We start from the raw sequence: 15,391 nt of genomic DNA, 5'->3' as shown, positions 1-15,391 counted from the left end.
GGATGTCTGTCCACTTCAGAACTGACTATATGCTTTGTCCTGATTTCCAAGTCCTGACTGACCATTGTATTTGTTTCCTACTGGTTTTATTTTGAAGTAAGAATGTCTTGCTCGGGTGCTTTCTAAGATTTTGGAATCTCTTTTGTCATGCTCACTCTCCACAGAATTGTAGGTAGACTGGGCCATCTGTCACCAAGCAGACACAGCCACTTCAAGGACGTGGGTTACACCTGATCCCTGCATCATCCATGTCCAAAGCCACAGATTCTGTCTACCCTGGGAAAACTCAGCAACCTACAAACACTCTCCCAAGTCACCAAAGAATGCCAACAAAAAAGGCCCAGAGGGCACTTGGGGGTGACGCGTGAGGTGTGGCCCATTTCTGCTGGCATGACATTTCTCCAAGTGGGTCAGCCCAGATCCCTGAGTTCAGCCCCTTGTCAGGGAGCATTCCTTGCTTGCTGCTCATAGCAACATCTTTGTCTAATTAAACCTGGAAGCTCATCGACTGGAGCTGTATGAGAGCTCCCCTAACGGGCGGGGAACTGGTGAGGACAAAGGTGTCTCCCGGGGGTCTCTGTAGCAGCAAGCACTCCTAGGTCTCATCTACTGTCCCTGGGAATAATCTGCTTAAATCCCTGTTATTTTAATCTGTCCTGGCAAATGCCACTCAAATTTTAAAGTCATGGGAAAAGGAGTCGGTTTGGCCAGGGTTGAATCACATGCCCACGCCTTGGTTCGAGGAGGCAGGGCAGCCTGACATGTAGACTCACAGGGACTGAACGCTGTGGGGGAATTCCTGAAGAGATTGCTCTCTGAAATCCTTCCCGCCTCCTCCTGCCCTGTAGACAGCTGGTCTGCATTTCCTGGCCTCCTTTGCAATTTGATGCAAATTAACTGCTCCTGAGCCCTGGACAGTAGAAAATGGACAGAACTGGCCCATTGAGCACCCCTTGAACCTTCTCATGCTCTGTTCATGTTTCTGCTGCCTGGAATGCCGGATGTCCAGGGGGATCTTGCTAAACATGGATGAGCCTTGCTTAGCCTGGGTCCCCGAGTGACCACATGGAGCAGAGTACCCCACTTCCTGCTGCCTTGGACTATTGCATGAAGGAGACACAAACTTCAGAGGTGGGCAACTGATTCTGTGGTCTGGTTGTTACAGCAGCTTGATCTATCTTGAGCTATAGGAGCTATTACTAAAATGTGGGTGAGCAGTTTCTTGGGGAACTGAATACAAGTGTCCTCTCCATCCACAGACAGAAATGAACATGAATCTTTAGGCTCACTTGCATCAAGGTGATACTCAATGTGTGAGGAAGAGTTTGAACAACTTGGAGATGCCATGATTGTTTGTGGCGGGCCACGGGCAATGTAACAGGGACCCCCGAGTTGTCCCTTCACATGCTCTCCTCTTCCCCAGCTGGTCCTGAATACTAGAATATCCCAGTGAGCAGGGACATTAACTGCTGAGCATTGTGCTTTTCCTCTCCTCCCCTGGGCCCCTGATTTTACTGAATCCAGTCATAACAGAGGCCAAAGGACTTGCACACCTTTTCCCTTGCCCTTGAGGCTCCCCAAAATAAACATTCTGGAAACTTGGCTCTACTGGGGAGCTCATGGCGACACAGAGACACAGGGTCTGTTTGGAAATGTGTGGGAAAATCAGAGAGGGGAGCGGCTGGCCTGCCAGCATTCCAAGCCCAAATGCAATAATGAATTTTGCACACATCACTGGGCTCTGACTCCAGTGCCAATCAAACCCTCCATGGGGGTGCAGAGCACTTCATCTTCCCTGCCAAAGACACAATCCCCCAGATGCCACAGGGACAGGCCAGGGCAGTGGAAACTGCATACAAAGGGAATCCACGGCCTTCCCACCTTCCTAAGTTTTTCTAATTCTTCTTGGGTCGGCTCCTGGCTGGCTGGCTGGGCCATGGTGAGGAGTGACCATCCTCAGAAGGCCCATCCACCCATGGTCAGAAGTGGGCGTCTGTGTTGGAAGTGAAGAGCCACTGCCCCAGGATGGTGCTCCTGCATAGCAGGACTTGGTAGGGGCTACTGGAGGATAACACAGGGGACAGGAGCGTGAAGTGTGACGTGAAATTGACGGTAATGTCATTCAGATGTGGAAGTGAATAATGGGTTTCCTTTCATTTTACATTCTTAAAAAACAGAACCTTCAAAGTGTTGATAAAATGATGATTATGTTTAGAACAATCTTGTTTTAAAATGCAGCTTTAAAAATGTGCTGGCCTTGAGCTTGGTCCCCACATGCAGCACGAGGCCTGTGGACAGCAAGGACAGTCCCTGCCTGAAGAGAGGGCACCTGGGCTGGTCTCAAGCCTACCTGGCAGCCAGCCTCTACCCTGGCAAAGCCCTGGCTGCCTCAGAGCCTCAGGCTTCTAGTCTGTAAGACACGGCAAGTCAGGGCTCTGTGAGGACTCTGGCGCACAGTAGGGCCTATTGCCTGTGAGCACCCTTTTCACCAACACGGAAGCTCAGATGGGCCCACACCTTGTTTCCTGAGAGCCTCCTCAACTGCTTTGGCTCTTAGAGAAAGGTCTTGGCTAGCCTGGCCAAGCCTGGCAGGCAGGACCACATTCACAGTGCTTGTGCAGCGTGGCTGTTCACACGTGCAGGGAATTCCATAATTAGTGTAAGCCTCTAATTTCAACCCCACGAGATTGGTAAAATCAGTATCTTCTCTATTTTCTCTTTGCAGAGAAGAAAATTGATTATGTATCATGCATTATATTACGTTATACACATTACAGCCAGTCTTGTGCAAAACATATTTTACATAGCATGCATGTGCTTACATGTATGTATGTATGGTGTGTGTGTGTATGAAAATAAGGTGTGTGGGCACTCATGTGCTGCCTGGGTATGTGTGAGTTACACACATGTCCATATGAACACATGTGGGTGTGCGTGAGGTGGTGTGCGTGTCTGTGACAGCATCCAGTGGGGCTAGTCTGTGGGGAACGTGGCTTTGTGGGATGCCTCCTAAGGAGCTGTGGAGCCACATTTGAGGAGCGTCCCATGCCCTGGAGACGACCCCTTTGTCATTGACCTCCGTGTGCAGTCCAGCTCCCCGACAGCAGGGCAGAGAGCACTTGGGGGCCTTGGTGGGAGGTGGTGGTGGGCACTCTACTCTCAGGGTGAGCAGGAGGTGAGCTGGTCCTGCTGCCGTGGGCAAGGCAAAGCTGGAGGACACAGGGTTGAAGACCCAGGAGCCACACAGGCCAGGGAGGAAGAGCCAGGGAGGCGGGGGGATGGTGGGCACACTATGGGTTTCTCGGCCCCTCAACACCTGGGTTTCCCAGCTCCAGCACAGAGGCCCCTGCTGGCCAGGCGAGCAGCAAGCTGTTACTGACATGAGGCTTAGGAACCCGAATAGCCACAGGCCAGAAAGCCAGGCCTGAGCTAAGCTTCCCAGAAAGATGCCCCGGGCCGCCCAGAGCATCAACATCTACCTGGCGCTGAGGGCACTGGGAACCCTGGTCCCACAGCACTATCCCAGGGCTTCTGACCAACCCTGTCACTCCTCAAGGGGTGCATTGGCGGGTTCATCATGGGAATTCCAAAGGCTGAGGTTCTGTCCAGGGGAGATGAGACTTGTCGATTGGAGATCTTCCAAACACAGTATGCAAGGGCCCAAGGGGGCTGGGCAGCCAGAAAGCAGGGCAAGTGTCCCTCCCGACCACCGAGGTGCTGAATTCAGGTAAGAGATCATCGACTTCCACGGGAAATGATGAAAGTGGTTCTGGCCCCCAGAGCCTAGGGAGACCTGGGCAAGGCTCCTCGGAGGCACACATCACTGGGGGCAAGCTCTGCTCCTGTGCAGCACAGGGTAGCGGGCACCATGCTGGATGACTCTTCAGAGAGCAAGGGGCTGAGGGCACCTGCGCCTGCCGTCCTCCTGAGTCTGGGTGTGGGCAGGTGCCGCCCACCCTGGAAGCAGTCCTCCTCCTGTGACTCTAAGCCAGATTGAGGGTCCCTGTTCTGGCCCCTCGCCTCCTAGCTGTGTGGCCCAAGGTTCTTTCACAAATCATAAAGCCTTCCACTGTGAAATGGGCATGGACTGCGCCTCTCCTGCAGCTGCCACAGGGAGAGCAGGGTCTGCCCAGAATAGCCAGCACTGAGCCCTCTGGGCCCCGAGTACCAGTTGGTCAGCTTTTCAGAGAGGGGCCAAGCGGGAGAGAAAGCAGGGGGTAAAAGAGCCTCTGCTCTCCTACAGGGGCAGTTTCTACCCTTGGTTATCTACAATGTCCCAGGAGCACTCAGACCCCTCCTGTTCCCTTCCAGGAGCAAATGGGAGTGTGGGGAAGCTGGGAGCACATGACACCGAGACCCGAGTCTGGGATGTCACCAGCTTGGAGGTTTGGTGGGGGCCAGCCGCTCGCCCCAGGGGGCTCTGCAGAGGGTCTGGGTGTGTTTGGGGCAGCCTCAGCCACCTGTGCCTGGCTTGGACACTGTTGGCTCAGCAGTGAGAAGAAAGTGCCCTTGGGTGGGACTGAGACCCACCGCAGATCTCCAGCCCTGCAGAGAAACAGAGGCACATCAGACAACTGCTCCAGGCCAAGAAGCAGAGCGTGGGCATGAGGGGAGGGGGGCCAAGGCCCAGCGTCACCCTGGGGGCCTGTGGCGCTCCTGCTCCTCTGCTGTTTCTCACATGCCCACATCTGCAGCCCCCTCATCCCCTGGGCCCGTAGCTTCCTGTCCTTACATTGCTAAGGGCTGGGAAAGGACCCTACTTCCTCCCTCCCTGTGAAGGGACCACGGTGTTTGCAGCCAGGCCAGTCAGAGTCTGGGCTTTCCCATCTCATCTGGGAAAGGACAGGGAAGGAAATCTTGCAGGAAGGCGATGGCACGCAGCAGCCAGGCCGGAGCTGGGAGCTCACGCGCAGGCCTGCTTCCTGCTCTGCTGGCACTCGCTGTCTGTGTCTTTCATGTCCCCACTGTAGAGATCCCCAGGGACAGATTGGAGCTTTCCTCAAGGTGAGATCAAAGCCCTGGAGAGGTGGCTTGTCCTTCCTACTGCCTGCTGTAGGCACATCCGGCTGCTCCCTGACAGGAAGCTATCAGGGTGCTACGGAAGCCCGACTACTTTCCGGGAGCCATCCTCAGCCCCTGCCTGATGGAACCACATACTGCAGAAGCCTGGACGCCCGGAGACCAGGAAGCTGAAGACCAGCTGGGCTCTTGTGTCTGCACAAAGGGCCTGCGTGTCTGCACACGTGGACTTGACTGGCTTCGTTCAGGACACAGCAGGGTGCACGCGCACTTCCTTAACTCTGCTGAGCCTTCCTGTGTTAACTGCACAGCGTGAAGAATTCTCACAGGTGAACCCACCAGGTAACCAGCACTCTGAATACCACCGGCCCCTTGAAGGCTGCCTGCTGGTTCACCTGGTTTAGGTAGAATATTGTTGACTGATGCCCTTAGGGCTGAAAGGCAGGGTCAGTGTGCCCCATTTTTATTCCCTAGAGCACTGAGTCCATCCCCGGATTGTTCTAGAGCTGAGAAGGAGAGTGTGTCCAGCAAGGAAGTGCTCCCTGCTTCCGTTTCAGGGCTGGGGACCCTGCAGAAGGCAGGTGCTGTTTGAATCAAAACCAAGCCCCTGGTGTCCCAGCAGGTGGTAGCTATTGTTCCTGCTTTCCCCACCCAGCAGGCCAGTCTCCCGCAGGAAGGAGGACAAGCTGGAGGCAGTGCTTGGCACCTTCTCTTTCAACTTCCTGTAGCTCCTGAGCATCCCTGGGCTCCATCTTTGATCTGGGCAGTGGCATATGATCACAGCTCACAGAGCTACAGTACATGGGGCTGAACTGTTAGAGACCCAGGCCCCAGAGGCCTCCCCCAAGCACATGCCCCCTCCCATCAGGAGCCGGATTTACAATGACCCATGAGCTGCACATCCCAGCTTCCAAAACTGCTATCCTGAGCCCAGGCCTGCACAGGAGACCCTATAACATGGCCCAGAGTTTCCACCAAAGCTCTGCAGTGGTACAAAGAGAAGTGAGTGTTTGGCCACACATCAGCCAGGCAGCTGGCACCGCGAGTGCCAGGCTCTCAGGGGCACAGCCTCATTTGCCCTCATAATAATCCTGCAGTTGGAGGGGGTGGGTGGTATCTCTGCAAACATGACCAGAACCTTGAGGCTCCAAGAGGTGAAGGGACCTGGTCAAGGCTGCACAGCTGACACCTGGCCTGTGAACAGCTGCTTCACATCATTAGTCACCAGAGAACAGCAAATTAAAAGGCAGTGTCTCCTCACAGCAACCAAAGGGGACCAACCGACTGCACTGGGCTGCGAAAGGACCAGACGCACATTTGGTCTAGTTTCCAGAATGAGCAAGTCTACACCGCAGCAGCCTGGGCTGCAGAGGCTGGGCCTCTGGGAGTGGGACTGCTGAGCAGACGCCAGGCTCCTTTGGGGGTGAATGTCTTAGAACCACACTGTACATTTCTTTATGGTTAATTTCCTGTGATGCGAAATTTCCCCCAAATATCATCATAAACTGAAAAGAAAGGAAAAGGAGCCACAGTGAGGCCCCCTGGCTAGAACGGAGACTGGGCACCTGCATGGACAGCAGATGGCTGGGACGAGGACTGGGCGCATGGCACCAGAGCAGCCAGAGCCCTGGGGCTCCCACACACCATGGTCAGGAGTGTGAGGCACAGTCCACAGTGCTGGTCAGCCAGGGCTGCTGTAGCGAGAACCCCAGAGGGGGCTGAAGGACAGTGCTGGAGGCTGAAGTCCAGGTCCCAGGGGCCATCAGCCAGCTCCTCCCAAGGCCTCCCAGGAATCCCTGTGTCTGCCCCTGAGCGTCTGAGTCCAAATCTCCTTGTTGGATATGGACATGTCAGATAGGGTCAGGACCAAGTGCAAAACTGCCGATGTACTTTGACTGATTCTGTAAAGATCTGTCGCCCGGTGTTCACACTCCAAGGTGCTGGGAATTAGGGTGCCCACATAAGAATATGGGGGAGGACACCATGTAGCCCACAGAAGTCACTTTGAGAAAGTGCTTGCCAACTCTTGAAAAGTTGAATTTAGCAGATGTTCTTTAAAAGTTAAACAAACTCAACTACACAAGCTCTTGGTTCCCCATCTGGGTGTGAACCCCAAGAGAAATGGAAACCCACCCCCACAGACTTACACGGGAATGCCCAGAGAAGAACCATGGGGGCCCCAAACTGGAGCCCACCCCAGCGTCAGCAGACACGGGGATCCTGGGGAGGCCCAGGGAGGAGCCGCTGTGGAAGGGACACACTCCCGTGTACCTGCTTATCCAGGGGGTAGATGCCAGCTCGCTGCACATAGGGGTGAACCCCAGGAACATCCCTGAGAAGACCCAGCCAGACGCAGCCACACACGCCACCCCACTCACTGTCCCTGACCTTCTGGGACAGAAGACAGGGTGCAGGCCCAGGGGCAGAGGTGCCTCCCCTGAACAGGGAAATGGGAGTTCTGACATGAGCATGGTCCTCACCTGTGGGACAAAAGGGTCATGAGGATGTTTACGAAGCTCCAGACTCACTGGATTCCACACCTCATAAAAATCACCTGCATATGAATATATATCCTGCCTTCCTAAAAGTCAGACCTCCTAACGTGTGGCTCTCTGTGCCGCTGAGAGCAGAGGGGACAGAGGCGATCCACGTTCTCCCAGGGCCTAGGGTCCAGCAATCCAGAAGGGACTCTCAAGGGGATGGGCTGCTGATGTCAAAAGGGTGCTATTGAAGACACTGTCATGTTCACTGTCATGGACCATCAAGGGGTGGCGACGGTGTCCCCGGGAGAGAAGGGCCAGTGGGGTTCTTTCCTTCCAGCGTGAGCTGGTGACTTGGGGAACAGTCTCCCAGCCGGGGCAGGAGGCTTTCCTCTGAGCCCAGGCCCTCTGGGAATACCAGTTTCATCACTTTTATTGCTGGATTCTGGTGGCTGGCGACAGGAGGCAGACACTGCGTGGCTGTAATCCAGTACTGGGTGGGGACAGAAAAACTGCCTCCTGGGCTCATGTGCGACAAGGCCCAGGACCATGTTGATGAGCAGGTCTAGAGGTGGCCACTTTCTTGTGAAAGGCTGGGTGGTTGGCACAGCTGGGGGTGCTGAGACAAACCCCCTCCCCATCTCCTGGGCCTGCACCCTGCTGTGGGCCCAGGCTGGGTGCCTGCCTCCTCCTCCCTATGTCTGCATTCCTTGATTCCTGCTGTGGCTCTGGAGCTCCATTGTGTTCCTGGAAGGCCACACAGGAAGCCAGGGACAGCTCTGGCCCTCAGGCATCTCTATAGCCCACACTTTATTTTAATCTGAACTGTTTGCCAACATTTTAAAATTAGGGAATTTCATATAAAATTGCAGAGTTCCAGTTTCTCTTAAAAATGTGGAAGGCCTGGCACAGGCAGAGGGCCTGGCTGAGCAGCCTTACAGCCTTGCTGGCCATGGCCCCCACAGCCCTCGACACCCAGCACTGCTGAAGTCCCCCTTCCTGGCAGAGGACAGAAAGGCAAGGGTGGCTCAGAGCGTGTTCAACCACTGTGCCCCTTGCAGTACACGGGCTCTGAACCCAGGTGGCCCAGGGCCCACACCCCACAGGCTGTCCCAGGAGGGGGGGGTCTGTTCTTATGCCTCCAGCAGAGGGTGGGGGCAGTAACCTGGAGACAAACAGGGGACAATGCCTAAAAACAGACCCATGGGACCCAGGGATTCCAGGGCTGGGTCTGTGCCCAACAGAGTGGGGGTGGAGATTTGGGCGGGCATCTCTGTGGCCACATTCATAGCAGCAGGAGTGTGCTCGTGACCCTGGGCACTATTCAGCCAAAAGAGGGTGGAGGTTCTGGCCCCAGCCACCACCACGATGGACCTTGGCAACACTACAGTCAGTGAAATAAGTGAATCGTAAAGAGATTGTACTGTCCCATTCCACATACAAGGCACCTGCTGTAGTCAGGTCATAGACAGGAAGTAGAAGGGGGTCCCAGGGCTTAGTGGGAGAAGAAAGCAGCTTCAATTCTGAGGGATGCCAGCACTCTGGAGATGGTAGAGGGGGAGGCTGCACACCATGAGTACATTTTAACACCTCTGCACAGTGGACTGGAGTGATAGAGATGGCAAGCTTTATACAATACGTGTTTTGACACAATAAAATTTTTCCTTAAAAAGCAGGGTGGCAAAAAGAAGTGGTTCAAAAAGTCCATGAGTTTCAGTACAAATGGAAGAGAAATGTGTATGGTTCATAGGCATCTAATCAGGGAACAACCCTTTGAGTTTTCTTTACAAAGTGCATCAGTGATGAGTACACCCTCTTGCTACCCTGGCCCCTTGGGCATGGGCGTCCAGCCACCGAGGAGGGAGAAGGGAGAACAGGTATGTGAGTGGGACACCCATGAGCAGGGGCCTGTGGGGATATGGCATGGAAGGAAAGCCAGAGCTCTAACCATGAGCCTGGTGGTCCCGGCTCCCAGGTCTATTTGAAGGGTTTCCACCGCTGCCCAGTCAGAGCCGTAACTGCAGTCTGCTCTGCAGACTCATCAGATAGGCTGCAGGATGGAGCTCCCATTTGCCCAGAGGTCACAGGAGGCCGTTCTGCCCCAGGGAAGACCATGGAGAGTCACAGGGGTGTTGAGTGAAGCCAGGACTTACAGTCCTCTCCAGTAGGTGATTCAGATGATCAGAGAAGACATGCTTCTACTCATCTGACCCCTCAGCCAAACCCCATTTGCAAGTGAACACCAAGCCGGTGTGCACAATTCCAGTCATGGTGATTTCCGGGCATCGTAAGTGCAGCATGAGAGGAAGGGGGCCAGTAGCCTGTTGTCCAGGGTCAGTCCCACTGGGGACCCGCCTCCTCTGTGGTGATGCTGTGGGTGGCACTGTAGTTGCCAGGCCAGGCAGCTGTAGCTCTCCCTCTCACAGTGGTTGAGTGAACAGTGTCCCCAACACGTATCTACGCCAAAGCACAAAGGCAGCCTTTACCTCAGAAGGTAGAACATGGGGAAAGACGGGTATCCTCGCTGAACACCATCATTTTCCTTATGTGCAGAGATACTCCTTATCAATGTGTACAAGCTTCTGTGGCTTCGGCTCCAATCTTTGCTTGAGAATTTCAATTGAAGCATTTTTATGTTATTTATACTTTGTACTAAAGTTCAAACATTATGTCAGTTTTTTAAAAGCATTTGTGTATTGTAGCTGATGTAGAGACATTAATTCTGCCCAAGTGTCATTCTCAAAAGCTGAACACTTGTATCTCATGGTGTGCGGAATGCACCCCACCAAGGATCCATCCAAGGATTCACTCAGCTCATTAGCTGAGGTGGCTGGGAAGATGGTACAGTGGGTTCAGCAGCATTTGGGAACTCGGATTCATATGCACTTTTGAAAAAGGACAGTTAGAATCAGATCACTGAACTCGATGTGAAACTGGTTGATTCTTACATGGGAGAAAAAACCCATAACCACAGGGGTATCTTCTCTTCTGGAGAGAGGCCGTTTGCTGGCCTTCCTTTCACGACTCCCAAACCCAGTGTGGGCCCTCAATTAACAGCAAGTGCGAAAGTCAAACCCTGGCCACTCTCCTGGAAAATCAAATGTGGCCTCCTGACCACACTCACACATGCGGTTGATTTTCCCTAACAGCCACAAGAGGCTCTGCCCTCCTCCTCAGTAGCTGGTCAGCAGTCCCTGGGGCTGACTCCAGGGCTCACTTGCTAACTCAGGGCCTTGGTCAGTCCCTGGCCCTCCAAGTCTTAGTTTCTTCATAAATCACACAAGGATGACAATAGCAAGAAGGCCCTGGGGCTGTGAGCAGAGGGAATAACATGGATGGGACGCCCAGCGGGGCCAGCCCCGGGTAACACACCAAGGCTCATGCTCACTGTAAGCAGAAGGAGTGGAAAGCACCAGCAGCACAGGCTCCTACTGCCCCCAGAAAGCCCTGGCCCACCCGTCACCACACCCCACCAGGTCCTCTGATTCATGAGTGACTCCCAAGCACGGTCCCCTGGGTACCCTCACAAGTCACCTGCATTCTCTATACGGCTTCTGCAAAACGTAGTGTCCTACTCTTACATAAGAGTAACTGTGAGCCGGGCACCATGGTGTACACCTGTAATCCCAGTGACTCGGGAGGCTGAGGCAGGAGGATCGTGAGTTCAAAGCCAGCCTCAACAACCGTGAGGTGCTAAACAACTCAGTGAGACCCTGTCTCTAAATAAAATCCAAAGTAGGGCTGGGGATGTGGCTCAGTGGCCAAGTGGCCCTGAGTTCCCTCCTACCAAGAAAAAAAAAAAGAATAACTATGTAGCAATAGTGATACCTAAGTAACTAAGTAGATACCAGAATCCTCCCAGCCTCCAGCGGTCCCTCCCGTAAAGGGAATCACACCAAACAGGTCAGCACTGTTGCTTTGTGGGGGATATCACTTAAAATGTGGCAGACGTTGCCAGCTGGGATGCTGAAGTTCCATCTGATGGCTAGGCTTTCAACGATGCTCACAAATTCTCCCTCCCCGCCCCAGCACCTACCCCAGTCCAGCCCCGGGTCCAGGGCGCAGGTGCAAGCCACCCTGCTTGCTCAGAACATTAAGTGCACCCTCAAGTTTTCTTTTCGAAATATACAAGGAGCCCTTTCACTCACTGGGTAGCAGCTGTTCTGCGAGTCCCTGTGGACACACCAGGAAGCCTCTAGGTGGGGAGGGACAGGTGATGCCCTGGAGAAATCCTGTCCTCGATGTGCCTTGTTGGAATTTGATGGTGAGGCCAGCGCCTTTGCCATCTCACCCCAGATGGGCTCAGGGAGAGGCATCTTAGGAGGGTCAGTGTGTCCTCGTGAGCTCTGGCCTGGGAGCCCTGGGTCCAAGTAACAGAAGAGCCAAGGGTGGGAACGCACTGCCCCCTGCCTCTGAGTGCCACTCTCTCCTTCCACCTGGACAGAGGACCAGGACGGGCAGGGACCCTGGATTATGAGTCACCAGAGGGGACTGAGCAGGAGAAAGTCTTGGCTGCTGGTAACTTGGCTTCTGGAGCCTGATCCCCAGGCTCGCTGGGGTGAGGAAACGCTCAGGCCTGGGGTGGGCCTGCAGGGCGACTGGCTGGCCTCGGGAGAACACCCTGGGCCTGGTGCAGGCCTAGAGCTCAGGGGCTGCCCAGAATGGAGCCAGAAGTGCCAAGGAGATGCCAGGGCGAGGGGCCGGTTTTCCGGAAGTCAGGGGAGGGCTGTGCCAGTCTTAAACCACTGGAGGGTGACTAACTGCATCACTAGCAGTTCCACAGTCACCTGCAGCTCTGGGTCTTTTGAGGTGTTGCACCTCACACTGCATTGGGCCCACTGCCCATGTGAGAGCAGCCAGGGGACTGCGAGACTCCCCTTCTGTTGGCATAGCGCTCAGCCCTCCCTGCTGCAGCTCCCAGCCCATGCTGTCCCCTCAAGTCACCGCCTGCACCCAGAAGCCTGTGCGCTTGCGATCTCTGGCCTAAAGGTGGTTAGATTCCTGCTTCCCTGAGAACAGTGCCCCAGAGGCCCTGCACCTAGCTCAACTCACCCCACACCAGGGCGTTTGGCTGGTTCAGGTGAAGACTTCTCAGAGAGCAGCCGTCACTGTGGCTGCTCTGCCAGCAGGCTCTATAGCTTGGCCAGGGCAGCGAGGAAGAGCCTGGGGCCCAGTCTGTACCTCCACACTGGCCTAGGAGATGATGTAGTGCTGCTGAGCTGGCGCCTGGGGTGCTGGTCTATAGGGGCCTGTCCTGCTCCCAGGGCAACTGTGAGATAGGTGACACGACACTTGGGAAAGGATGGGCTTTTGGGGCAGTGGCTCTGGAGGAGGTCTAGCTAGCAAAACTGTGCACATTAGCAGCAAAACAGAATGCTGCTTCGGGGCCTGAGTCAGCACAGCATCAGGAAGGACCACAGTCAGGACCCATGAATGAGCCGCACAAACAGACTGTCGGGCTGAGACTGCACAGGGCTCAGACGGTGAGGGGCCAGAGACTGCCCAGGGCTCGGATAGTGAGGGGCCACCCACTGCCCAGGGCTTGGACGGTGAGGGGCCACCAACTGCCCGGGGCTCAGATGGTGAGGGGCCACCAACTGCCCAGGGCTTGGACAGTGAGGGCTACCCACTGCCCAGGGCTTGGATGGTGAGGGGCCATTGACTGCTCAGGGATCAGACAGTAAGTGGCCACCGACTGCCCGGGGCTTGGATGGGTAGGGGTTTACAAGGTAATTAGAGACTGCTGCAAGGTTCTGATGGTAGGATGGGGTAAAAGTCTGTAATTTGCCCTAATTGGCCCAGAGCGTTGGCAGTGCCCTCTGTAGCTTGTTTGGGCTCTTGTTGTCCCTGTTGGCGCCCCATAAAACACCCAAATGGCTTTTGCACCTGGAGTTGGCCAAGCCCTTCTTGAAGGCACCAACTCCAGAAAGCAGGGCTCCCTCAGGCCCGAGGTGGAACCAGCTCAGGTGGCAACCTGGGTCCCCGTGCCCCCTTCAGGCTCCACAGCCTCAGGGAGTCCCAGACTCTCCTGAGCATGGCTGCCCCTGCTAAGCAGGGGTCATCCAGGTGGCCCCGGGGAGAAGAAATAAGAAGCACCGCAGTGAACAGCCCGCTGATGCTGAGGAGCATTTGTCTTAGGGCAGGAGAGGGCAGAGCCTGGACTCCAGGGAGGCCGTCCAAACATCCCCGGGTACCCCTGGGCTGGGCAGCCTTGGTCCAGGCACTCTGACAATGCTCCCCAGGGTAGCCCGGGTGCTCACAAAGGAGACAGTTCCCCGAGACCTGGGCTAAAACCAGAGAAGGGTGCGGCCAGGGAGTTATGCCACCTGCAGGTGGCAGACGGCAGTGTCCTCGCCTGGCAGGAGGAGCTGGGGCTCCCTGGGGCCCCTTGTCTAAAGGTGCTGATCCCATGGACAAGGGCCCCAGCCTCATGACCCACCACAGTCCAAAGGCCCCACCTCCTATAATGCCTCCCATGGGGTAAGTACCTCACCCTCTGGCGTGGCACCCAATCTGCAGCACCACACCGGTCGTTACAGAAACTACCTTGTTTAAGACTGTCAAATAGAAGTCCCCCAACCACACGTGGAAGGCCAGATGCTGCAGGGGACTAAGTAAGAGTTACTACAAAGAGAGTCCTCCACACGAACACTTGGAGAGCCTGGGGAGAAGGCAGGGATTGGGCCACCCCTGACTGTGGTTCCCAGGTTGGAAACCGCACTGCCAACCTACCCAGAACACCTACTGTGCACCCCAAACCTGTGTGCACAGGGCACTGCTGTCACCATGGACAGGGACAAGTGTGTGTCTTAAGTGAACACTGACTGGAAGTTCTCGCAGCAGGGGCAGGGCGTCTGCAGCTCTAGACTTGCACTTAGAAAATTTAAAGATCCTTCCCAACTCGCCTCCAGGCCAAACGGCCCAGGGAGAGGAGCTACTGAGGGACTGCCCCTTGCCCCTCCCACTCCACCCTCCCTTCAAAGGCCACACATTCTTAAAGACACCCCCCCCCCCAGATGGTTTCTGGCTGCCTGGATATACCCCCACTGGTCCCAGTGACTTTTCAGGCATGCAGCCAGACATGGCTCCCATGGCAACCCTGTGCACAAGTAAACTTTTAATTACCCCACGCCACCCCAGGAGCTCTCAGGCCATCTCTGTGCTCCCTTTTAGTGCAAATACAACTCTGGATCCCGTGGGCGGGCTTGCTTTTTAAAACCTCTGGGTGTTCAAAGCAGGCTGATCAGGAGGCCTCATCTCTAAGTGCCTTAATGGAGAGTTTGCATCTTGCGTGTTTCAAAGTCCCCCAAAGAGAACCTTTCATATTCAAGAGCAAAGTAACCAAATTCAAAACTTTTATTAATAATGTAAAAGGCTTGTGCGACACAGAAGCTAGAAAAATGCAAAGAAATCAGAGGAGACTTTGCTTTATCAAAGAGCAGGGGGAATGAAGGCGGCGCTGGGTTCTGGGGCGGGGCGGGAGCATGCTGCTGGGGCACAGGTCAGCGGCTCCCCCAACACAGGTTCCGGCAGGACCTGACGCTCAGGACCACACACTTGGCCCTGGGCACCCGTGTGGGTTTTACACATATGCTTCTGGGTGCTGGTTTCCAATCTTGGGGCAGGGTGGCTGCCGTTCCCCAGTTTGGCCCTGGGCTTACACCCCGAGGAACCACCCCAGGTGCTGACCCCTGAAGCAGCCCGCGGGTCTTAGCCTGGTGGCTGGCTGAGAGCTCAGCCCAGTGCCCCTCCAGCTTCAGCCTCAGCTTTCACTGGATGGGAAAACACAAGGCCTTTGATTCTACAGGGTATTCTCCCAGGTACAGCTCAGCTTGTGCCCAGTTACCTTAGAGTGCTTTCCACTTTTATCGTAATCTGATCACTAATCATTT

The sequence above is a fragment of the Callospermophilus lateralis genome, chromosome 1 (assembly GCF_048772815.1).
Source record: "Callospermophilus lateralis isolate mCalLat2 chromosome 1, mCalLat2.hap1, whole genome shotgun sequence".
NCBI classification, from domain to species: Eukaryota; Metazoa; Chordata; class Mammalia; order Rodentia; family Sciuridae; genus Callospermophilus; species Callospermophilus lateralis.
The sequence above is the reverse complement of the archived record's forward strand: the minus strand, read 5'-3'. Positions refer to the sequence as shown.